The sequence below is a fragment of the Cibotium barometz genome, chromosome 25, assembly GCF_041138505.1.
Source record: "Cibotium barometz isolate CiBa-2024 chromosome 25, ASM4113850v1, whole genome shotgun sequence".
NCBI classification, from domain to species: domain Eukaryota; kingdom Viridiplantae; phylum Streptophyta; class Polypodiopsida; order Cyatheales; family Cibotiaceae; genus Cibotium; species Cibotium barometz.
The window spans coordinates 20464561-20491067 of NC_141070.1; positions in this window are offsets into that span (position 1 = coordinate 20464561).

Genomic DNA, 26507 nt, shown 5'->3' on the forward strand with positions numbered 1-26507 from the left:
CTTCAAAAACCCGCACTGGGCACTAATTACCAATCCAAACATGCTCTGATTGTGACCAAACTTTGCAATCATGTCGGGGAGACCCACCCCCACATGCTTGCAAAGTTTGGTCCCTATCGGAGCATGTTTGGGTACGATGATATGGGGAAGGCCCGGATTTTCCAGGGCCTCTTAAGCACCAAGAGACTTCAAAAACCCGCACTGGGCGCTAATTACCAATCCAAACATGCTCTGATTGTGACCAAACTTTGCAAGCATGTGGGGGGGACCCACCCCCACATGCTTGCAAAGTTTGGTCCCCATCGGAGCATGTTTGGGTACGATGGTATGGGGAAGGCCCGGATTTTCCATGGCCTCTTAAGCACCAAGAGACTTCAAAAACCCGCATTGGGCACTAATTACCAATCCAAACATGCTCTGATTGTGACCAAACTTTGCAATCATGTGGGGGGGACCCACCCCCACATGCTTGCAAAGTTTGGTCCCGATCGGAGCATGTTTGGGTACGATGGTATGGGGAAGGCCCGGATTTTCCATGGCCTCTTAAGCACCAAGAGACTTCAAAAACCCGCACTGGGCGCTAATTACCAATCCAAACATGCTCTGATTGTGACCAAACTTTGCAAGCATGTGGGGGGGACCCACCCCCACATGCTTGCAAAGTTTGGTCCCTATCGAAGCATGTTTGGGTATGATGGTATGGGGAAGGCCCGGATTTTCCATGGCCTCTTAAGCACCAAGAGACTTGAAAAATCCGGACTGGGCACTAATTACCAATCCAAACATGCTCCGATGGGGACCAAACTTTGCAAGCATGTGGGGGGACCCACCCCCACATGCTTGCAAAGTTTGGTCCCTATCGGAGCATGTTTGGGTACGATGGTATGGGGAAGGCCCGGATTTTCCATGGCCTCTTAAGCACCAAGATACTTCAAAAATCCGGACTGGGCGCTAATCCAAACATGCTCTGATTGTGACCAAACTTTGCAAGCATGTGGGGGTGGGTCCCCCCCCATGCTTGCAAAGTTTGGTCCCCATCGGAGCATGTTTGGGTACGATGGTATGGGGAAGGCCCGGATTTTCCATGGCCTCTTAAGCACCAAGAGACTTGAAAAATCCGGACTGGGCGGCGCTAATTACCAATCCAAACATGCTCTGATTGTGACCAAACTTTGCAAGCATGTGGGGGGGACCCACCCCGACATGCTTGCAAATTTTGGTCCCCATCGGAGCATGTTTGGGTACGATGGTATGGGGAAGGCCCAGATTTTCCATGGCCTCTTAAGCACCAAGAGACTTCAAGAACCCACACTAGGCACTAATTACCAATCCAAACATGCTCTGATTATGACCAAACTTTGCAATCATGTGGGAGAAAGCCACCCCCACATGTTTGCAAAGTTTGGTCCCCATCGGAGCATGTTTGGGTACGATGGTATGGGGAAGGCCCGGATTTTCCATGGCCTCTTAAGCACCAAGAGACTTCAAAAATCCGGACTGGGCGCTAATTACCAATCCAAACATACTCTCATTGTGACCAAACTTTGCAATCATGTGGGGGGGACCCACCCCCACATGCTTGCAAAGTTTGGTCCCCATCGGAGCATGTTTGGGTACGATGGTATGGGGAAGGCCCGGATTGTCCATGGCCTCTTAAGCACCAAGAGACTTCAAAAACCCGCACTGGGTAGTAATTACCAATCCAAACATGCTCTGATTGTGACCAAACTTTTCAAGCATGTGGGGGGGACCCACCCCCACATGCTTGCAAAGTTTGGTCCCTATCGGAGCATGTTTGGGTACGATGGTATGGGGAAGGCCCGGATTTTCCATGGCCTCTTAAGCACCAAGAGACTTGAAAAATCCGGACTGAGCACTAATTACCAATCCAAACATGCTCTGATTGTGACCAAACTTTGGAAGCATGTGGGGGGGACCCACCCCGACATGCTTGCAAATTTTGGTCCCCATCGGAGCATGTTTGGGTACGATGGTATGGGGAAGGCCCGGATTTTCCATGGCCTCTTAAGCACCAAGAGACTTCAAGAACCCACACTAGGCACTAATTACCAATCCAAACATGCTCTGATTATGACCAAACTTTGCAATCATGTGGGGGGGACCCACCCCGACATGCTTGCAAAGTTTGGTCCCTATCGGAGCATGTTTGGGTACGATGGTATGGGGAAGGCCCGGATTTTCCATGGCCTCTTAAGCACCAAGAGACTTCAAAAACCCGCACTGGGCACTAATTACCAATCCAAACATGCTCTGATTGTGACCAAACTTTGCAATCATGTGGGAGAGACCCACCCCCACATGCTTGCAAAGTTTGGTCCCTATCGGAGCATGTTTGGGTACGATGATATGGGGAAGGCCCGGATTTTCCATGGCCTCTTAAGCACCAAGAGACTTCAAAAACCCGCACTGGGCGCTAATTACCAATCCAAACATGCTCTGATTGTGACCAAACTTTGCAACCATGTGGGGGGGACCCACCCCCACATGCTTGCAAAGTTTGGTCCCTATCGGAGCATGTTTGGGTACGATGGTATGGGGAAGGCCCGGATTTTCCATGGCCTCTAAAGCACCAAGAGACTTGAAAAATCCGGACTGGGCACTAATTACCAATCCAAACATGCTCCGATGGGGACCAAACTTTGCAAGCATGTGGGGGGGACCCACCCCCACATGCTTGCAAATTTTGGTCCCCATGGGTACGATGGTATGGGGAAGGCCCGGATTTTCCATGGCCTCTTAAGCACCAAGAGACTTCAAGAACCCACACTAGGCACTAATTACCAATCCAAACATGCTCTGATTATGACCAAACTTTGCAATCATGTGGGGGGGACCCACCCCCACATGCTTGCAAAGTCTGGTCCCCATCGGAGCATGTTTGGGTACGATGGTATGGGGAAGGCCCGGATTTTCCATGGCCTCTTAAGCACCAAGAGACTTCAAAAACCCGCACTGGGCACTAATTACCAATCCAAACATGCTCTGATTGTGACCAAACTTTGCAATCATGTGGGGGAGACCCACCCCCACATGCTTGCAAAGTTTGGTCCCTATCGGAGCATGTTTGGGTACGATGATATGGGGAAGGCCCGGATTTTCCATGGCCTTTTAAGCACCAAGAGACTTCAAAAACCCGCACTGGGCGCTAATTACCAATCCAAACATGCTCTGATTGTGACCAAACTTTGCAACCATGTGGGGGGGGACCCACCCCCACATGCTTGCAAAGTTTGGTCCCCATCGGAGCATGTTTGGGTACGATGGTATGGGGAAGGCCCGGATTTTCCATGGCCTCTTAAGCACCAAGAGACTTCAAAAACCCGCATTGGGCACTAATTACCAATCCAAACATGCTCTGATTGTGACCCAACTTTGCAATCATGTGGGGGGGACCCACCCCCACATGCTTGCAAAGTTTGGTCCCTATCGGAGCATGTTTGGGTACGATGGTATGGGGAAGGCCCGGATTTTCCATGGCCTCTTAAGCACCAAGAGACTTCAAAAACCCGCACTGGGCGCTAATTACCAATCCAAACATGCTCTGATTGTGACCAAACTTTGCAAGCATGTGGGGGGGACCCACCCCCACATGCTTGCAAAGTTTGGTCCCTATCGGAGCATGTTTGGGTATGATGGTATGGGGAAGGCCCGGATTTTCCATGGCCTCTTAAGCACCAAGAGACTTGAAAAATCTGGACTGGGCACTAATTACCAATCCAAACATGCTCCGATGGGGACCAAACTTTGCAAGCATGTGGGGGGACCCACCCCCACATGCTTGCAAAGTTTGGTCCCTATCGGAGCATGTTTGGGTACGATGGTATGGGGAAGGCCCGGATTTTCCATGGCCTCTTAAGCACCAAGATACTTCAAAAATCCGGACTGGGCGCTAATCCAAACATGCTCTGATTGTGACCAAACTTTGCAAGCATGTGGGGGTGGGTCCCCCCCCATGCTTGCAAAGTTTGGTCCCCATCGGAGCATGTTTGGGTACGATGGTATGGGGAAGGCCCGGATTTTCCATGGCCTCTTAAGCACTAAGAGACTTGAAAAATCCGGACTGGGCGGCGCTAATTACCAATCCAAACATGCTCTGATTGTGACCAAACTTTGCAAGCATGTGGGGGGGACCCACCCCGACATGCTTGCAAATTTTGGTCCCCATCGGAGCATGTTTGGGTACGATGGTATGGGGAAGGCCCGGATTTTCCATGGCCTCTTAAGCACCAAGAGACTTCAAGAACCCACACTAGGCACTAATTACCAATCCAAACATGCTCTGATTATGACCAAACTTTGCAATCATGTGGGGGGGACCCACCCCGACATGCTTGCAAATTTTGGTCCCCATCGGAGCATGTTTGGGTACGATGGTATGGGGAAGGCCCGGATTTTCCATGGCCTCTTAAGCACCAAGAGACTTCAAGAACCCACACTAGGCACTAATTACCAATCCAAACATGCTCTGATTATGACCAAACTTTACAATCATGTGGGGGGGAGCCACCCCCACATGTTTGCAAAGTTTGGTCCCCATCGGAGCATGTTTGGGTACGATGGTATGGGGAAGGCCCGGATTTTCCATGGCCTCTTAAGCACCAAGAGACTTCAAAAATCCGGACTGGGCGCTAATTACCCATCCAAACATACTCTCATTGTTTACCAAACTTTGCAATCATGTGGGGGGGACCCACCCCCACATGCTTGCAAAGTTTGGTCCCCATCGGAGCATGTTTGGGTACGATGGTATGGGGAAGGCCCGGATTTTCCATGGCCTCTTAAGCACCAAGATACTTCAAAAATCCGGACTGGGCGCCAATCCAAACATGCTCTGATTGTGACCAAACTTTGCAAGCATGTGGGGGTGGGTCCCCCCCCATGCTTGCAAAGTTTGGTCCCCATCGGAGCATGTTTGGGTACGATGGTATGGGGAAGGCCCGGATTTTCCATGGCCTCTTAAGCACCAAGAGACTTGAAAAATCTGGACTGGGCGGCGCTAATTACCAATCCAAACATGCTCTGATTGTGACCAAACTTTGCAAGCATGTGGGGGGGACCCACCCCGACATGCTTGCAAATTTTGGTCCCCATCGGAGCATGTTTGGGTACGATGGTATGGGGAAGGCCCAGATTGTCCATGGCCTCTTAAGCACCAAGAGACTTCAAAAACCCGCACTGGGCACTAATTACCAATCCAAACATGCTCTGATTGTGACCAAACTTTTCAAGCATGTGGGGGGGACCCACCCCCACATGCTTGCAAAGTTTGGTCCCTATCGGAGCATGTTTGGGTACGATGGTATGGGGAAGGCCCGGATTTTCCATGGCCTCTTAAGCACCAAGAGACTTGAAAAATCCGGACTGAGCACTAATTACCAATCCAAACATACTCTCATTGTGACCAAACTTTGCAATCATGTGGGGGGGACCCACCCCCACATGCTTGCAAAGTTTGGTCCCTATCGGAGCATGTTTGGGTACAATGGTATGGGGAAGGCCCGGATTGTCCATGGCCTCTTAAGCACCAAGAGACTTCAAAAACCCGCACTGGGTAGTAATTACCAATCCAAACATGCTCTGATTGTGACCAAACTTTTCAAGCATGTGGGGGGGACCCACCCCCACATGCTTGCAAAGTTTGGTCCCTATCGGAGCATGTTTGGGTACGATGGTATGGGGAAGGCCCGGATTTTCCATGGCCTCTTAAGCACCAAGAGACTTCAAGAACCCACACTAGGCACTAATTACCAATCCAAACATGCTCTGATTATGACCAAACTTTGCAATCATGTGGGGGGGACCCACCCCCACATGCTTGCAAAGTTTGGTCCCCATCGGAGCATGTTTGGGTACGATGGTATGGGGAAGGCCCGGATTTTCCATGGCCTCTTAAGCACCAAGAGACTTCAAAAACCCGCACTGGGCACTAATTACCAATCCAAACATGCTCTGATTGTGACCAAACTTTGCAATCATGTCGGGGAGACCCACCCCCACATGCTTGCAAAGTTTGGTCCCTATCGGAGCATGTTTGGGTACGATGATATGGGGAAGGCCCGGATTTTCCATGGCCTCTTAAGCACCAAGAGACTTCAAAAACCCGCATTGGGCACTAATTACCAATCCAAACATGCTCTGATTGTGACCAAACTTTGCAATCATGTGGGGGGGACCCACCCCCACATGCTTGCAAAGTTTGGTCCCTATCGGAGCATGTTTGGGTACGATGGTATGGGGAAGGCCCGGATTTTCCATGGCCTCTTAAGCACCAAGAGACTTCAAAAACCCGCACTGGGCGCTAATTACCAATCCAAACATGCTCTGATTGTGACCAAACTTTGCAAGCATGTGGGGGGGACCCACCCCCACATGCTTGCAAAGTTTGGTCCCTATCGAAGCATGTTTGGGTATGATGGTATGGGGAAGGCCCGGATTTTCCATGGCCTCTTAAGCACCAAGAGACTTGAAAAATCCGGACTGGGCACTAATTACCAATCCAAACATGCTCCGATGGGGACCAAACTTTGCAAGCATGTGGGGGGACCCACCCCCACATGCTTGCAAAGTTTGGTCCCTATCGGAGCATGTTTGGGTACGATGGTATGGGGAAGGCCCGGATTTTCCATGGCCTCTTAAGCACCAAGATACTTCAAAAATCCGGACTGGGCGCTAATCCAAACATGCTCTGATTGTGACCAAACTTTGCAAGCATGTGGGGGTGGGTCCCCCCCCATGCTTGCAAAGTTTGGTCCCCATCGGAGCATGTTTGGGTACGATGGTATGGGGAAGGCCCGGATTTTCCATGGCCTCTTAAGCACCAAGAGACTTGAAAAATCCGGACTGGGCGGCGCTAATTACCAATCCAAACATGCTCTGATTGTGACCAAACTTTGCAAGCATGTGGGGGGGACCCACCCCGACATGCTTGCAAATTTTGGTCCCCATCGGAGCATGTTTGGGTACGATGGTATGGGGAAGGCCCGGATTTTCCATGGCCTCTTAAGCACCAAGAGACTTCAAGAACCCACACTAGGCACTAATTACCAATCCAAACATGCTCTGATTATGACCAAACTTTGCAATCATGTGGGAGGGAGCCACCCCCACATGTTTGCAAAGTTTGGTCCCCATCGGAGCATGTTTGGGTACGATGGTATGGGGAAGGCCCGGATTTTCCATGGCCTCTTAAGCACCAAGAGACTTCAAAAATCCGGACTGGGCGCTAATTACCAATCCAAACATACTCTCATTGTGACCAAACTTTGCAATCATGTGGGGGGGACCCACCCCCACATGCTTGCAAAGTTTGGTCCCCATCGGAGCATGTTTGGGTACGATGGTATGGGGAAGGCCCGGATTGTCCATGGCCTCTTAAGCACCAAGAGACTTCAAAAACCCGCACTCGGTAGTAATTACCAATCCAAACATGCTCTGATTGTGACCAAACTTTTCAAGCATGTGGGGGGGACCCACCCCCACATGCTTGCAAAGTTTGGTCCCTATCGGAGCATGTTTGGGTACGATGGTATGGGGAAGGCCCGGATTTTCCATGGCCTCTTAAGCACCAAGAGACTTGAAAAATCCGGACTGGGCGGCGCTAATTACCAATCCAAACATGCTCTGATTGTGACCAAACTTTGCAAGCATGTGGGGGGGACCCACCCCGACATGCTTGCAAATTTTGGTCCCCATCGGAGCATGTTTGGGTACGATGGTATGGGGAAGGCCCGGATTTTCCATGGCCTCTTAAGCACCAAGAGACTTCAAGAACCCACACTAGGCACTAATTACCAATCCAAACATGCTCTGATTATGACCAAACTTTGCAATCATGTGGGAGGGAGCCACCCCCACATGTTTGCAAAGTTTGGTCCCCATCGGAGCATGTTTGGGTACGATGGTATGGGGAAGGCCCGGATTTTCCATGGCCTCTTAAGCACCAAGAGACTTCAAAAATCCGGACTGGGCGCTAATTACCAATCCAAACATACTCTCATTGTGACCAAACTTTGCAATCATGTGGGGGGGACCCACCCCCACATGCTTGCAAAGTTTGGTCCCCATCGGAGCATGTTTGGGTACGATGGTATGGGGAAGGCCCGGATTGTCCATGGCCTCTTAAGCACCAAGAGACTTCAAAAACCCGCACTGGGTAGTAATTACCAATCCAAACATGCTCTGATTGTGACCAAACTTTTCAAGCATGTGGGGGGGACCCACCCCCACATGCTTGCAAAGTTTGGTCCCTATCGGAGCATGTTTGGGTACGATGGTATGGGGAAGGCCCGGATTTTCCATGGCCTCTTAAGCACCAAGAGACTTGAAAAATCCGGACTGAGCACTAATTACCAATCCAAACATGCTCTGATTGTGACCAAACTTTGGAAGCATGTGGGGGGGACCCACCCCGACATGCTTGCAAATTTTGGTCCCCATCGGAGCATGTTTGGGTACGATGGTATGGGGAAGGCCCGGATTTTCCATGGCCTCTTAAGCACCAAGAGACTTCAAGAACCCACACTAGGCACTAATTACCAATCCAAACATGCTCTGATTATGACCAAACTTTGCAATCATGTGGGGGGGACCCACCCCGACATGCTTGCAAAGTTTGGTCCCTATCGGAGCATGTTTGGGTACGATGGTATGGGGAAGGCCCGGATTTTCCATGGCCTCTTAAGCACCAAGAGACTTCAAAAACCCGCACTGGGCACTAATTACCAATCCAAACATGCTCTGATTGTGACCAAACTTTGCAATCATGTGGGGGAGACCCACCCCCACATGCTTGCAAAGTTTGGTCCCTATCGGAGCATGTTTGGGTACGATGATATGGGGAAGGCCCGGATTTTCCATGGCCTCTTAAGCACCAAGAGACTTCAAAAACCCGCACTGGGCGCTAATTACCAATCCAAACATGCTCTGATTGTGACCAAACTTTGCAACCATGTGGGGGGGACCCACCCCCACATGCTTGCAAAGTTTGGTCCCTATCGGAGCATGTTTGGGTACGATGGTATGGGGAAGGCCCGGATTTTCCATGGCCTCTAAAGCACCAAGAGACTTGAAAAATCCGGACTGGGCACTAATTACCAATCCAAACATGCTCCGATGGGGACCAAACTTTGCAAGCATGTGGGGGGGACCCACCCCCACATGCTTGCAAATTTTGGTCCCCATGGGTACGATGGTATGGGGAAGGCCCGGATTTTCCATGGCCTCTTAAGCACCAAGAGACTTCAAGAACCCACACTAGGCACTAATTACCAATCCAAACATGCTCTGATTATGACCAAACTTTGCAATCATGTGGGGGGGACCCACCCCCACATGCTTGCAAAGTTTGGTCCCCATCGGAGCATGTTTGGGTACGATGGTATGGGGAAGGCCCGGATTTTCCATGGCCTCTTAAGCACCAAGAGACTTCAAAAACCCGCACTGGGCACTAATTACCAATCCAAACATGCTCTGATTGTGACCAAACTTTGCAATCATGTGGGGGAGACCCACCCCCACATGCTTGCAAAGTTTGGTCCCTATCGGAGCATGTTTGGGTACGATGATATGGGGAAGGCCCGGATTTTCCATGGCCTCTTAAGCACCAAGAGACTTCAAAAACCCGCACTGGGCGCTAATTACCAATCCAAACATGCTCTGATTGTGACCAAACTTTGCAACCATGTGGGGGGGACCCACCCCCACATGCTTGCAAAGTTTGGTCCCTATCGGAGCATGTTTGGGTACGATGGTATGGGGAAGGCCCGGATTTTCCATGGCCTCTAAAGCACCAAGAGACTTGAAAAATCCGGACTGGGCACTAATTACCAATCCAAACATGCTCCGATGGGGACCAAACTTTGCAAGCATGTGGGGGGGACCCACCCCCACATGCTTGCAAATTTTGGTCCCCATGGGTACGATGGTATGGGGAAGGCCCGGATTTTCCATGGCCTCTTAAGCACCAAGAGACTTCAAGAACCCACACTAGGCACTAATTACCAATCCAAACATGCTCTGATTATGACCAAACTTTGCAATCATGTGGGGGGGACCCACCCCCACATGCTTGCAAAGTCTGGTCCCCATCGGAGCATGTTTGGGTACGATGGTATGGGGAAGGCCCGGATTTTCCATGGCCTCTTAAGCACCAAGAGACTTCAAAAACCCGCACTGGGCACTAATTACCAATCCAAACATGCTCTGATTGTGACCAAACTTTGCAATCATGTGGGGGAGACCCACCCCCACATGCTTGCAAAGTTTGGTCCCTATCGGAGCATGTTTGGGTACGATGATATGGGGAAGGCCCGGATTTTCCATGGCCTCTTAAGCACCAAGAGACTTCAAAAACCCGCACTGGGCGCTAATTACCAATCCAAACATGCTCTGATTGTGACCAAACTTTGCAACCATGTGGGGGGGGACCCACCCCCACATGCTTGCAAAGTTTGGTCCCCATCGGAGCATGTTTGGGTACGATGGTATGGGGAAGGCCCGGATTTTCCATGGCCTCTTAAGCACCAAGAGACTTCAAAAACCCGCATTGGGCACTAATTACCAATCCAAACATGCTCTGATTGTGACCCAACTTTGCAATCATGTGGGGGGGACCCACCCCCACATGCTTGCAAAGTTTGGTCCCTATCGGAGCATGTTTGGGTACGATGGTATGGGGAAGGCCCGGATTTTCCATGGCCTCTTAAGCACCAAGAGACTTCAAAAACCCGCACTGGGCGCTAATTACCAATCCAAACATGCTCTGATTGTGACCAAACTTTGCAAGCATGTGGGGGGGACCCACCCCCACATGCTTGCAAAGTTTGGTCCCTATCGGAGCATGTTTGGGTATGATGGTATGGGGAAGGCCCGGATTTTCCATGGCCTCTTAAGCACCAAGAGACTTGAAAAATCTGGACTGGGCACTAATTACCAATCCAAACATGCTCCGATGGGGACCAAACTTTGCAAGCATGTGGGGGGACCCACCCCCACATGCTTGCAAAGTTTGGTCCCTATCGGAGCATGTTTGGGTACGATGGTATGGGGAAGGCCCGGATTTTCCATGGCCTCTTAAGCACCAAGATACTTCAAAAATCCGGACTGGGCGCTAATCCAAACATGCTCTGATTGTGACCAAACTTTGCAAGCATGTGGGGGTGGGTCCCCCCCCATGCTTGCAAAGTTTGGTCCCCATCGGAGCATGTTTGGGTACGATGGTATGGGGAAGGCCCGGATTTTCCATGGCCTCTTAAGCACCAAGAGACTTGAAAAATCCGGACTGGGCGGCGCTAATTACCAATCCAAACATGCTCTGATTGTGACCAAACTTTGCAAGCATGTGGGGGGGACCCACCCCGACATGCTTGCAAATTTTGGTCCCCATCGGAGCATGTTTGGGTACGATGGTATGGGGAAGGCCCGGATTTTCCATGGCCTCTTAAGCACCAAGAGACTTCAAGAACCCACACTAGGCACTAATTACCAATCCAAACATGCTCTGATTATGACCAAACTTTGCAATCATGTGGGAGGGAGCCACCCCCACATGTTTGCAAAGTTTGGTCCCCATCGGAGCATGTTTGGGTACGATGGTATGGGGAAGGCCCGGATTTTCCATGGCCTCTTAAGCACCAAGAGACTTCAAAAATCCGGACTGGGCGCTAATTACCAATCCAAACATACTCTCATTGTGACCAAACTTTGCAATCATGTGGGGGGGACCCACCCCCACATGCTTGCAAAGTTTGGTCCCCATCGGAGCATGTTTGGGTACGATGGTATGGGGAAGGCCCGGATTGTCCATGGCCTCTTAAGCACCAAGAGACTTCAAAAACCCGCACTCGGTAGTAATTACCAATCCAAACATGCTCTGATTGTGACCAAACTTTTCAAGCATGTGGGGGGGACCCACCCCCACATGCTTGCAAAGTTTGGTCCCTATCGGAGCATGTTTGGGTACGATGGTATGGGGAAGGCCCGGATTTTCCATGGCCTCTTAAGCACCAAGAGACTTGAAAAATCCGGACTGGGCGGCGCTAATTACCAATCCAAACATGCTCTGATTGTGACCAAACTTTGCAAGCATGTGGGGGGGACCCACCCCGACATGCTTGCAAATTTTGGTCCCCATCGGAGCATGTTTGGGTACGATGGTATGGGGAAGGCCCGGATTTTCCATGGCCTCTTAAGCACCAAGAGACTTCAAGAACCCACACTAGGCACTAATTACCAATCCAAACATGCTCTGATTATGACCAAACTTTGCAATCATGTGGGAGGGAGCCACCCCCACATGTTTGCAAAGTTTGGTCCCCATCGGAGCATGTTTGGGTACGATGGTATGGGGAAGGCCCGGATTTTCCATGGCCTCTTAAGCACCAAGAGACTTCAAAAATCCGGACTGGGCGCTAATTACCAATCCAAACATACTCTCATTGTGACCAAACTTTGCAATCATGTGGGGGGGACCCACCCCCACATGCTTGCAAAGTTTGGTCCCCATCGGAGCATGTTTGGGTACGATGGTATGGGGAAGGCCCGGATTGTCCATGGCCTCTTAAGCACCAAGAGACTTCAAAAACCCGCACTGGGTAGTAATTACCAATCCAAACATGCTCTGATTGTGACCAAACTTTTCAAGCATGTGGGGGGGACCCACCCCCACATGCTTGCAAAGTTTGGTCCCTATCGGAGCATGTTTGGGTACGATGGTATGGGGAAGGCCCGGATTTTCCATGGCCTCTTAAGCACCAAGAGACTTGAAAAATCCGGACTGAGCACTAATTACCAATCCAAACATGCTCTGATTGTGACCAAACTTTGGAAGCATGTGGGGGGGACCCACCCCGACATGCTTGCAAATTTTGGTCCCCATCGGAGCATGTTTGGGTACGATGGTATGGGGAAGGCCCGGATTTTCCATGGCCTCTTAAGCACCAAGAGACTTCAAGAACCCACACTAGGCACTAATTACCAATCCAAACATGCTCTGATTATGACCAAACTTTGCAATCATGTGGGGGGGACCCACCCCGACATGCTTGCAAAGTTTGGTCCCTATCGGAGCATGTTTGGGTACGATGGTATGGGGAAGGCCCGGATTTTCCATGGCCTCTTAAGCACCAAGAGACTTCAAAAACCCGCACTGGGCACTAATTACCAATCCAAACATGCTCTGATTGTGACCAAACTTTGCAATCATGTGGGGGAGACCCACCCCCACATGCTTGCAAAGTTTGGTCCCTATCGGAGCATGTTTGGGTACGATGATATGGGGAAGGCCCGGATTTTCCATGGCCTCTTAAGCACCAAGAGACTTCAAAAACCCGCACTGGGCGCTAATTACCAATCCAAACATGCTCTGATTGTGACCAAACTTTGCAACCATGTGGGGGGGACCCACCCCCACATGCTTGCAAAGTTTGGTCCCTATCGGAGCATGTTTGGGTACGATGGTATGGGGAAGGCCCGGATTTTCCATGGCCTCTAAAGCACCAAGAGACTTGAAAAATCCGGACTGGGCACTAATTACCAATCCAAACATGCTCCGATGGGGACCAAACTTTGCAAGCATGTGGGGGGGACCCACCCCCACATGCTTGCAAATTTTGGTCCCCATGGGTACGATGGTATGGGGAAGGCCCGGATTTTCCATGGCCTCTTAAGCACCAAGAGACTTCAAGAACCCACACTAGGCACTAATTACCAATCCAAACATGCTCTGATTATGACCAAACTTTGCAATCATGTGGGGGGGACCCACCCCCACATGCTTGCAAAGTTTGGTCCCCATCGGAGCATGTTTGGGTACGATGGTATGGGGAAGGCCCGGATTTTCCATGGCCTCTTAAGCACCAAGAGACTTCAAAAACCCGCACTGGGCACTAATTACCAATCCAAACATGCTCTGATTGTGACCAAACTTTGCAATCATGTGGGGGAGACCCACCCCCACATGCTTGCAAAGTTTGGTCCCTATCGGAGCATGTTTGGGTACGATGGTATGGGGAAGGCCCGGATTTTCCATGGCCTCTTAAGCACCAAGAGACTTCAAAAACCCGCACTGGGCGCTAATTACCAATCCAAACATGCTCTGATTGTGACCAAACTTTGCAAGCATGTGGGGGGGACCCACCCCCACATGCTTGCAAAGTTTGGTCCCTATCGGAGCATGTTTGGGTATGATGGTATGGGGAAGGCCCGGATTTTCCATGGCCTCTTAAGCACCAAGAGACTTGAAAAATCCGGACTGGGCACTAATTACCAATCCAAACATGCTCCGATGGGGACCAAACTTTGCAAGCATGTGGGGGGACCCACCCCCACATGCTTGCAAAGTTTGGTCCCTATCGGAGCATGTTTGGGTACGATGGTATGGGGAAGGCCCGGATTTTCCATGGCCTCTTAAGCACCAAGAGACTTCAAAAACCCGCACTGGGCGCTAATTACCAATCCAAACATGCTCTGATTGTGACCAAACTTTGCAAGCATGTGGGGGGGACCCACCCCCACATGCTTGCAAAGTTTGGTCCCTATCGGAGCATGTTTGGGTATGATGGTATGGGGAAGGCCCGGATTTTCCATGGCCTCTTAAGCACCAAGAGACTTGAAAAATCTGGACTGGGCACTAATTACCAATCCAAACATGCTCCGATGGGGACCAAACTTTGCAAGCATGTGGGGGGACCCACCCCCACATGCTTGCAAAGTTTGGTCCCTATCGGAGCATGTTTGGGTACGATGGTATGGGGAAGGCCCGGATTTTCCATGGCCTCTTAAGCACCAAGATACTTCAAAAATCCGGACTGGGCGCTAATCCAAACATGCTCTGATTGTGACCAAACTTTGCAAGCATGTGGGGGTGGGTCCCCCCCCATGCTTGCAAAGTTTGGTCCCCATCGGAGCATGCTTGGGTACGATGGTATGGGGAAGGCCCGGATTTTCCATGGCCTCTTAAGCACCAAGAGACTTGAAAAATCCGGACTGGGCGGCGCTAATTACCAATCCAAACATGCTCTGATTGTGACCAAACTTTGCAAGCATGTGGGGGGGACCCACCCCGACATGCTTGCAAATTTTGGTCCCCATCGGAGCATGTTTGGGTACGATGGTATGGGGAAGGCCCGGATTTTCCATGGCCTCTTAAGCACCAAGAGACTTCAAGAACCCACACTAGGCACTAATTACCAATCCAAACATGCTCTGATTATGACCAAACTTTACAATCATGTGGGGGGGAGCCACCCCCACATGTTTGCAAAGTTTGGTCCCCGTCGGAGCATGTTTGGGTACGATGGTATGGGGAAGGCCCGGATTTTCCATGGCCTCTTAAGCACCAAGAGACTTCAAAAATCCGGACTGGGCGCTAATTACCCATCCAAACATACTCTCATTGTTTACCAAACTTTGCAATCATGTGGGGGGGACCCACCCCCACATGCTTGCAAAGTTTGGTCCCCATCGGAGCATGTTTGGGTACGATGGTATGGGGAAGGCCCGGATTTTCCATGGCCTCTTAAGCACCAAGAGACTTCAAAAATCCGGACTGGGCGCTAATTACCAATCCAAACATACTCTCATTGTGACCAAACTTTGCAATCATGTGGGGGGGACCCACCCCCACATGCTTGCAAAGTTTGGTCCCTATCGGAGCATGTTTGGGTACGATGGTATGGGGAAGGCCCGGATTGTCCATGGCCTCTTAAGCACCAAGAGACTTCAAAAACCCGCACTGGGTAGTAATTACCAATCCAAACATGCTCTGATTGTGACCAAACTTTTCAAGCATATGGGGGGGACCCACCCCCACATGCTTGCAAAGTTTGGTCCCTATCGGAGCATGTTTGGGTACGATGGTATGGGGAAGGCCCGGATTTTCCATGGCCTCTTAAGCACCAAGAGACTTGAAAAATCCGGACTGAGCACTAATTACCAATCCAAACATGCTCCGATGGGGATCAAACTTTGCAAGCATGTGGGGGGGACCCACCCCCACATGCTTGCAAAGTTTGGTCCCTATCGGAGCATGTTTGGGTACGATGGTATGGGGAAGGCCCGGATTTTCCATGGCCTCTTAAGCACCAAGATACTTCAAAAATCCGGACTGGGCGCTAATTACCAATCCAAACATGCTCTGGTTGTGACCAAACTTTGCAAGCATGTGGGGGTGGGTCTCCCCCCATGCTTGCAAAGTTTGGTCCCCATCGGAGCATTATTGGGTACGATGGTATGGGGAAGGCCCGGATTTTCCATGGCCTCTTAAGCACCAAGAGACTTGAAAAATCCGGACTGGGCGGCGCTAATAACAATCCAAACATGCTCTGATTGTGACCAAACTTTGCAAGCATGTGGGGGGGACCCACCCCCACATGCTTGCAAATTTTGGTCACCATGGGTACGATGGTATGGGGAAGGCCCGGATTTTCCATGGCCTCTTAAGCACCAAGAGACTTCAAGAACCCACACTAGGCACTAATTACCAATCCAAACATGCTCTGATTATGACCAAACTTTGCAATCATGTGGGGGGGACCCACCCCCACATGCTCGCAAAGTTTGGTCCCCATCGGAGCATGTTTGGGTACGATGGTATGGGGAAGGCCCGGATTTTCCATGGCCTCTTAAGCACCAAGAGACTTCAAAAACCCGCACTGGGCACTAATTACCAATCCAAACATGCTCTGATTGTGACCAAACTTTGCAATCATGTGGGGGAGACCCACCCCCACATGCTTGCAAAGTTTGGTCCCTATCGGAGCATGTTTGGGTACGATGATATGGGGAAGGCCCGGATTTTCCATGGCCTCTTAAGCACCAAGAGACTTCAAAAACCCGCACTGGGCGCTAATTACCAATCCAAACATGCTCTGATTGTGACCAAACTTTGCAACCATGTGGGGGGGACTCACCCCCACATGCTTGCAAAGTTTGGTCCCTATCGGAGCATGTTTGGGTACGATGGTATGGGGAAGGCCCGGATTTTCCATGGCCTCTAAAGCACCAAGAGACTTGAAAAATCCGGACTGGGCACTAATTACCAATCCAAACATGCTCCGATGGGGACCAAACTTTGCAAGCATGTGGGGGGGACCCACCCCCACATGCTTGCAAAGTTTGGTCCCTATCGGAGCATGTTTGGGTACGATGGCATGGAGAAGGCCCGGATTTTCCATGGCCTCTTAAGCACCAAGATACTTCAAAAATCCGGACTGCGCGCTAATTACCAATCCAAACATGCTCTGATTGTGACCAAACTTTGCAAGCATGTGGGGGTGGGTCCCCCCCATGCTTGCAAAGTTTGGTCCCCATCGGAGCATGTTTGGGTACGATGGTATGGGGAAGGCCCGAATTTTCCATGGCCTCTTAAGCACCAAGAGACTTGAAAAATCCGGACTGGGCGGCGCTAATAACAATCCAAACATGCTCTGATTGTGACCAAACTTTGCAAGCATGTGGGGGGGACCCACCCCCACATGCTTGCAAATTTTGGTCCCCATGGGTACGATGGTATGGGGAAGGCCCGGATTTTCCATGGCCTCTTAAGCACCAAGAGACTTCAAGAACCCACACTAGGCACTAATTACCAATCCAAACATGCTCTGATTATGACCAAACTTTGCAAGCATGTGGGGGGGACCCACCCCGACATGCTTGCAAATTTTGGTCCCCATCGGAGCATGTTTGGGTACGATGGTATGGGGAAGGCCCGGATTTTCCATGGCCTCTTAAGCACCAAGAGACTTCAAGAACCCACACTAGGCACTAATTACCAATCCAAACATGCTCTGATTATGACCAAACTTTGCAATCATGTGGGAGGGAGCCACCCCCACATGTTTGCAAAGTTTGGTCCCCATCGGAGCATGTTTGGGTACGATGGTATGGGGAAGGCCCGGATTTTCCATGGCCTCTTAAGCACCAAGAGACTTCAAAAATCCGGACTGGGCGCTAATTACCAATCCAAACATACTCTCATTGTGACCAAACTTTGCAATCATGTGGGGGGGACCCACCCCCACATGCTTGCAAAGTTTGGTCCCCATCGGAGCATGTTTGGGTACGATGGTATGGGGAAGGCCCGGATTGTCCATGGCCTCTTAAGCACCAAGAGACTTCAAAAACCCGCACTGGGTAGTAATTACCAATCCAAACATGCTCTGATTGTGACCAAACTTTTCAAGCATGTGGGGGGGACCCACCCCCACATGCTTGCAAAGTTTGGTCCCTATCGGAGCATGTTTGGGTACGATGGTATGGGGAAGGCCCGGATTTTCCATGGCCTCTTAAGCACCAAGAGACTTGAAAAATCCGGACTGAGCACTAATTACCAATCCAAACATGCTCTGATTGTGACCAAACTTTGGAAGCATGTGGGGGGGACCCACCCCGACATGCTTGCAAATTTTGGTCCCCATCGGAGCATGTTTGGGTACGATGGTATGGGGAAGGCCCGGATTTTCCATGGCCTCTTAAGCACCAAGAGACTTCAAGAACCCACACTAGGCACTAATTACCAATCCAAACATGCTCTGATTATGACCAAACTTTGCAATCATGTGGGGGGGACCCACCCCGACATGCTTGCAAAGTTTGGTCCCTATCGGAGCATGTTTGGGTACGATGGTATGGGGAAGGCCCGGATTTTCCATGGCCTCTTAAGCACCAAGAGACTTCAAAAACCCGCACTGGGCACTAATTACCAATCCAAACATGCTCTGATTGTGACCAAACTTTGCAATCATGTGGGGGAGACCCACCCCCACATGCTTGCAAAGTTTGGTCCCTATCGGAGCATGTTTGGGTACGATGATATGGGGAAGGCCCGGATTTTCCATGGCCTCTTAAGCACCAAGAGACTTCAAAAACCCGCACTGGGCGCTAATTACCAATCCAAACATGCTCTGATTGTGACCAAACTTTGCAACCATGTGGGGGGGACCCACCCCCACATGCTTGCAAAGTTTGGTCCCTATCGGAGCATGTTTGGGTACGATGGTATGGGGAAGGCCCGGATTTTCCATGGCCTCTAAAGCACCAAGAGACTTGAAAAATCCGGACTGGGCACTAATTACCAATCCAAACATGCTCCGATGGGGACCAAACTTTGCAAGCATGTGGGGGGGACCCACCCCCACATGCTTGCAAATTTTGGTCCCCATGGGTACGATGGTATGGGGAAGGCCCGGATTTTCCATGGCCTCTTAAGCACCAAGAGACTTCAAGAACCCACACTAGGCACTAATTACCAATCCAAACATGCTCTGATTATGACCAAACTTTGCAATCATGTGGGGGGGACCCACCCCCACATGCTTGCAAAGTTTGGTCCCCATCGGAGCATGTTTGGGTACGATGGTATGGGGAAGGCCCGGATTTTCCATGGCCTCTTAAGCACCAAGAGACTTCAAAAACCCGCACTGGGCACTAATTACCAATCCAAACATGCTCTGATTGTGACCAAACTTTGCAATCATGTGGGGGAGACCCACCCCCACATGCTTGCAAAGTTTGGTCCCTATCGGAGCATGTTTGGGTACGATGATATGGGGAAGGCCCGGATTTTCCATGGCCTCTTAAGCACCAAGAGACTTCAAAAACCCGCACTGGGCGCTAATTACCAATCCAAACATGCTCTGATTGTGACCAAACTTTGCAACCATGTGGGGGGGACCCACCCCCACATGCTTGCAAAGTTTGGTCCCCATCGGAGCATGTTTGGGTATGATGGTATGGGGAAGGCCCGGATTTTCCATGGCCTCTTAAGCACCAAGAGACTTCAAAAACCCGCATTGGGCACTAATTACCAATCCAAACATGCTCTGATTGTGACCCAACTTTGCAATCATGTGGGGGGGACCCACCCCCACATGCTTGCAAAGTTTGGTCCCTATCGGAGCATGTTTGGGTACGATGGTATGGGGAAGGCCCGGATTTTCCATGGCCTCTTAAGCACCAAGAGACTTCAAAAACCCGCACTGGGCGCTAATTACCAATCCAAACATGCTCTGATTGTGACCAAACTTTGCAAGCATGTGGGGGGGACCCACCCCCACATGCTTGCAAAGTTTGGTCCCTATCGGAGCATGTTTGGGTATGATGGTATGGGGAAGGCCCGGATTTTCCATGGCCTCTTAAGCACCAAGAGACTTGAAAAATCTGGACTGGGCACTAATTACCAATCCAAACATGCTCCGATGGGGACCAAACTTTGCAAGCATGTGGGGGGACCCACCCCCACATGCTTGCAAAGTTTGGTCCCTATCGGAGCATGTTTGGGTACGATGGTATGGGGAAGGCCCGGATTTTCCATGGCCTCTTAAGCACCAAGATACTTCAAAAATCCGGACTGGGCGCTAATCCAAACATGCTCTGATTGTGACCAAACTTTGCAAGCATGTGGGGGTGGGTCCCCCCCCATGCTTGCAAAGTTTGGTCCCCATCGGAGCATGCTTGGGTACGATGGTATGGGGAAGGCCCGGATTTTCCATGGCCTCTTAAGCACCAAGAGACTTGAAAAATCCGGACTGGGCGGCGCTAATTACCAATCCAAACATGCTCTGATTGTGACCAAACTTTGCAAGCATGTGGGGGGGACCCACCCCGACATGCTTGCAAATTTTGGTCCCCATCGGAGCATGTTTGGGTACGATGGTATGGGGAAGGCCCGGATTTTCCATGGCCTCTTAAGCACCAAGAGACTTCAAGAACCCACACTAGGCACTAATTACCAATCCAAACATGCTCTGATTATGACCAAACTTTACAATCATGTGGGGGGGAGCCACCCCCACATGTTTGCAAAGTTTGGTCCCCGTCGGAGCATGTTTGGGTACGATGGTATGGGGAAGGCCCGGATTTTCCATGGCCTCTTAAGCACCAAGAGACTTCAAAAATCCGGACTGGGCGCTAATTACCCATCCAAACATACTCTCATTGTTTACCAAACTTTGCAATCATGTGGGGGGGACCCACCCCCACATGCTTGCAAAGTTTGGTCCCCATCGGAGCATGTTTGGGTACGATGGTATGGGGAAGGCCCGGATTTTCCATGGCCTCTTAAGCACCAAGAGACTTCAAAAATCCGGACTGGGCGCTAATTACCAATCCAAACATACTCTCATTGTGACCAAACTTTGCAATCATGTGGGGGGGACCCACCCCCACATGCTTGCAAAGTTTGGTCCCTATCGGAGCATGTTTGGGTACGATGGTATGGGGAAGGCCCGGATTGTCCATGGCCTCTTAAGCACCAAGAGACTTCAAAAACCCGCACTGGGTAGTAATTACCAATCCAAACATGCTCTGATTGTGACCAAACTTTTCAAGCATATGGGGGGGACCCACCCCCACATGCTTGCAAAGTTTGGTCCCTATCGGAGCATGTTTGGGTACGATGGTATGGGGAAGGCCCGGATTTTCCATGGCCTCTTAAGCACCAAGAGACTTGAAAAATCCGGACTGAGCACTAATTACCAATCCAAACATGCTCCGATGGGGATCAAACTTTGCAAGCATGTGGGGGGGACCCACCCCCACATGCTTGCAAAGTTTGGTCCCTATCGGAGCATGTTTGGGTACGATGGTATGGGGAAGGCCCGGATTTTCCATGGCCTCTTAAGCACCAAGATACTTCAAAAATCCGGACTGGGCGCTAATTACCAATCCAAACATGCTCTGGTTGTGACCAAACTTTGCAAGCATGTGGGGGTGGGTCTCCCCCCATGCTTGCAAAGTTTGGTCCCCATCGGAGCATTATTGGGTACGATGGTATGGGGAAGGCCCGGATTTTCCATGGCCTCTTAAGCACCAAGAGACTTGAAAAATCCGGACTGGGCGGCGCTAATAACAATCCAAACATGCTCTGATTGTGACCAAACTTTGCAAGCATGTGGGGGGGACCCACCCCCACATGCTTGCAAATTTTGGTCACCATGGGTACGATGGTATGGGGAAGGCCCGGATTTTCCATGGCCTCTTAAGCACCAAGAGACTTCAAGAACCCACACTAGGCACTAATTACCAATCCAAACATGCTCTGATTATGACCAAACTTTGCAATCATGTGGGGGGGACCCACCCCCACATGCTCGCAAAGTTTGGTCCCCATCGGAGCATGTTTGGGTACGATGGTATGGGGAAGGCCCGGATTTTCCATGGCCTCTTAAGCACCAAGAGACTTCAAAAACCCGCACTGGGCACTAATTACCAATCCAAACATGCTCTGATTGTGACCAAACTTTGCAATCATGTGGGGGAGACCCACCCCCACATGCTTGCAAAGTTTGGTCCCTATCGGAGCATGTTTGGGTACGATGATATGGGGAAGGCCCGGATTTTCCATGGCCTCTTAAGCACCAAGAGACTTCAAAAACCCGCACTGGGCGCTAATTACCAATCCAAACATGCTCTGATTGTGACCAAACTTTGCAACCATGTGGGGGGGACTCACCCCCACATGCTTGCAAAGTTTGGTCCCTATCGGAGCATGTTTGGGTACGATGGTATGGGGAAGGCCCGGATTTTCCATGGCCTCTAAAGCACCAAGAGACTTGAAAAATCCGGACTGGGCACTAATTACCAATCCAAACATGCTCCGATGGGGACCAAACTTTGCAAGCATGTGGGGGGGACCCACCCCCACATGCTTGCAAAGTTTGGTCCCTATCGGAGCATGTTTGGGTACGATGGCATGGAGAAGGCCCGGATTTTCCATGGCCTCTTAAGCACCAAGATACTTCAAAAATCCGGACTGCGCGCTAATTACCAATCCAAACATGCTCTGATTGTGACCAAACTTTGCAAGCATGTGGGGGTGGGTCCCCCCCATGCTTGCAAAGTTTGGTCCCCATCGGAGCATGTTTGGGTACGATGGTATGGGGAAGGCCCGAATTTTCCATGGCCTCTTAAGCACCAAGAGACTTGAAAAATCCGGACTGGGCGGCGCTAATAACAATCCAAACATGCTCTGATTGTGACCAAACTTTGCAAGCATGTGGGGGGGACCCACCCCCACATGCTTGCAAATTTTGGTCCCCATGGGTACGATGGTATGGGGAAGGCCCGGATTTTCCATGGCCTCTTAAGCACCAAGAGACTTCAAGAACCCACACTAGGCACTAATTACCAATCCAAACATGCTCTGATTATGACCAAACTTTGCAAGCATGTGGGGGGGACCCACCCCGACATGCTTGCAAATTTTGGTCCCCATCGGAGCATGTTTGGGTACGATGGTATGGGGAAGGCCCGGATTTTCCATGGCCTCTTAAGCACCAAGAGACTTCAAGAACCCACACTAGGCACTAATTACCAATCCAAACATGCTCTGATTATGACCAAACTTTGCAATCATGTGGGAGGGAGCCACCCCCACATGTTTGCAAAGTTTGGTCCCCATCGGAGCATGTTTGGGTACGATGGTATGGGGAAGGCCCGGATTTTCCATGGCCTCTTAAGCACCAAGAGACTTCAAAAATCCGGACTGGGCGCTAATTACCAATCCAAACATACTCTCATTGTGACCAAACTTTGCAATCATGTGGGGGGGACCCACCCCCACATGCTTGCAAAGTTTGGTCCCCATCGGAGCATGTTTGGGTACGATGGTATGGGGAAGGCCCGGATTGTCCATGGCCTCTTAAGCACCAAGAGACTTCAAAAACCCGCACTGGGTAGTAATTACCAATCCAAACATGCTCTGATTGTGACCAAACTTTTCAAGCATGTGGGGGGGACCCACCCCCACATGCTTGCAAAGTTTGGTCCCTATCGGAGCATGTTTGGGTACGATGGTATGGGGAAGGCCCGGATTTTCCATGGCCTCTTAAGCACCAAGAGACTTGAAAAATCCGGACTGAGCACTAATTACCAATCCAAACATGCTCTGATTGTGACCAAACTTTGGAAGCATGTGGGGGGGACCCACCCCGACATGCTTGCAAATTTTGGTCCCCATCGGAGCATGTTTGGGTACGATGGTATGGGGAAGGCCCGGATTTTCCATGGCCTCTTAAGCACCAAGAGACTTCAAGAACCCACACTAGGCACTAATTACCAATCCAAACATGCTCTGATTATGACCAAACTTTGCAATCATGTGGGGGGGACCCACCCCGACATGCTTGCAAAGTTTGGTCCCTATCGGAGCATGTTTGGGTACGATGGTATGGGGAAGGCCCGGATTTTCCATGGCCTCTTAAGCACCAAGAGACTTCAAAAACCCGCACTGGGCACTAATTACCAATCCAAACATGCTCTGATTGTGACCAAACTTTGCAATCATGTGGGGGAGACCCACCCCCACATGCTTGCAAAGTTTGGTCCCTATCGGAGCATGTTTGGGTACGATGATATGGGGAAGGCCCGGATTTTCCATGGCCTCTTAAGCACCAAGAGACTTCAAAAACCCGCACTGGGCGCTAATTACCAATCCAAACATGCTCTGATTGTGACCAAACTTTGCAACCATGTGGGGGGGACCCACCCCCACATGCTTGCAAAGTTTGGTCCCTATCGGAGCATGTTTGGGTACGATGGTATGGGGAAGGCCCGGATTTTCCATGGCCTCTAAAGCACCAAGAGACTTGAAAAATCCGGACTGGGCACTAATTACCAATCCAAACATGCTCCGATGGGGACCAAACTTTGCAAGCATGTGGGGGGGACCCACCCCCACATGCTTGCAAATTTTGGTCCCCATGGGTACGATGGTATGGGGAAGGCCCGGATTTTCCATGGCCTCTTAAGCACCAAGAGACTTCAAGAACCCACACTAGGCACTAATTACCAATCCAAACATGCTCTGATTATGACCAAACTTTGCAATCATGTGGGGGGGACCCACCCCCACATGCTTGCAAAGTTTGGTCCCCATCGGAGCATGTTTGGGTACGATGGTATGGGGAAGGCCCGGATTTTCCATGGCCTCTTAAGCACCAAGAGACTTCAAAAACCCGCACTGGGCACTAATTACCAATCCAAACATGCTCTGATTGTGACCAAACTTTGCAATCATGTGGGGGAGACCCACCCCCACATGCTTGCAAAGTTTGGTCCCTATCGGAGCATGTTTGGGTACGATGATATGGGGAAGGCCCGGATTTTCCATGGCCTCTTAAGCACCAAGAGACTTCAAAAACCCGCACTGGGCGCTAATTACCAATCCAAACATGCTCTGATTGTGACCAAACTTTGCAACCATGTGGGGGGGACCCACCCCCACATGCTTGCAAAGTTTGGTCCCCATCGGAGCATGTTTGGGTACGATGGTATGGGGAAGGCCCGGATTTTCCATGGCCTCTTAAGCACCAAGAGACTTCAAAAACCCGCATTGGGCACTAATTACCAATCCAAACATGCTCTGATTGTGACCCAACTTTGCAATCATGTGGGGGGGACCCACCCCCACATGCTTGCAAAGTTTGGTCCCTATCGGAGCATGTTTGGGTACGATGGTATGGGGAAGGCCCGGATTTTCCATGGCCTCTTAAGCACCAAGAGACTTCAAAAACCCGCACTGGGCGCTAATTACCAATCCAAACATGCTCTGATTGTGACCAAACTTTGCAAGCATGTGGGGGGGACCCACCCCCACATGCTTGCAAAGTTTGGTCCCTATCGGAGCATGTTTGGGTATGATGGTATGGGGAAGGCCCGGATTTTCCATGGCCTCTTAAGCACCAAGAGACTTGAAAAATCTGGACTGGGCACTAATTACCAATCCAAACATGCTCCGATGGGGACCAAACTTTGCAAGCATGTGGGGGGACCCACCCCCACATGCTTGCAAAGTTTGGTCCCTATCGGAGCATGTTTGGGTACGATGGTATGGGGAAGGCCCGGATTTTCCATGGCCTCTTAAGCACCAAGATACTTCAAAAATCCGGACTGGGCGCTAATCCAAACATGCTCTGATTGTGACCAAACTTTGCAAGCATGTGGGGGTGGGTCCCCCCCCATGCTTGCAAAGTTTGGTCCCCATCGGAGCATGCTTGGGTACGATGGTATGGGGAAGGCCCGGATTTTCCATGGCCTCTTAAGCACCAAGAGACTTGAAAAATCCGGACTGGGCGGCGCTAATTACCAATCCAAACATGCTCTGATTGTGACCAAACTTTGCAAGCATGTGGGGGGGACCCACCCCGACATGCTTGCAAATTTTGGTCCCCATCGGAGCATGTTTGGGTACGATGGTATGGGGAAGGCCCGGATTTTCCATGGCCTCTTAAGCACCAAGAGACTTCAAGAACCCACACTAGGCACTAATTACCAATCCAAACATGCTCTGATTATGACCAAACTTTACAATCATGTGGGGGGGAGCCACCCCCACATGTTTGCAAAGTTTGGTCCCCGTCGGAGCATGTTTGGGTACGATGGTATGGGGAAGGCCCGGATTTTCCATGGCCTCTTAAGCACCAAGAGACTTCAAAAATCCGGACTGGGCGCTAATTACCCATCCAAACATACTCTCATTGTTTACCAAACTT